Genomic DNA, 956 nt, shown 5'->3' on the forward strand with positions numbered 1-956 from the left:
TTCCTCCACCCCATGCTGGGCAGGTGGAGTTTTGGGTGGAGCCATCGAGGAGCTGGCCCCTGGCCATTGCATGGTCCTGATCCTCTCCCTCCCTGAGACCATGCTGTTTCTCACTGAGCAGTGGCCAAGAAGAAACTGTGCCCTGGGCTCATGCTGGCCCAGAAAGTCCTTCTAGTAGGGGCATGGCCAGCGTAACTATAGCTGCTCAGTTGGGAGAAAAGCCTGAGAGCTGAGTTTTGGCTGGCTTTAGGACCCTTATTTGGGGGAGGAGGCTGCCTGTAGCCCATGGGGAAGGGCCGGAATGTGTGAGGTCTGGCCAGCAAAGCAGGGAGGACTTGGGGTGGGGCTTTGGGCGATTTGATTTAGGATGCTTGGGAGGGATTATAGTGCCATCACTCTGATGGCAAGAGGGACCATGGCAACACATGCTCAGGAAGGGTGGGGAGGACAGGCAAGCACACCTGGGCCTGGTGTGTGTGTGGCAAACTCTGCAGCTAGCTGTCCTTTCCTTGTATATTGCCAGCTGCTCGCTGAAGGGCTTTGTGACAATCCCTTAGCCCTTTCTGGTGAATGATGGCACATTTAAGATGCCGAGGAGATGGCCAGGGCCTGCTGTGCTTTCAAGTCCTACTTCTCTGGTCCTCCCACCCAGAGCTTTGCCTCCTGCAGCAGCGCCATGGCCTGGGACAGCATCTGTTCCAGGTATAGACTAGGACCAGTATACCAGGCCCTGTTCTGGGGGTCACACACCCCTCACCACACTGATTTGAACACAAGAAGGCAGAAGAGGTGAGTGCAGAGGGGGCCTCTTGGAGTCAGGGGGTGGGGGTTGGCAGGAGACCCTGGGTGCCAGGGCAGCAGGGAGGGTCCAGGCCTAGAGATCCAGCAGCCTGTGGGCTGTGCCCATGCTTCAATGTACCCTGCCGATCGCCCTTGCAAGAAAGCTAGAGCCACTC

This window comes from Rhinolophus sinicus, chromosome X (genome assembly GCF_036562045.2).
Source record: "Rhinolophus sinicus isolate RSC01 chromosome X, ASM3656204v1, whole genome shotgun sequence".
In the NCBI taxonomy this organism is placed as follows: domain Eukaryota; kingdom Metazoa; phylum Chordata; class Mammalia; order Chiroptera; family Rhinolophidae; genus Rhinolophus; species Rhinolophus sinicus.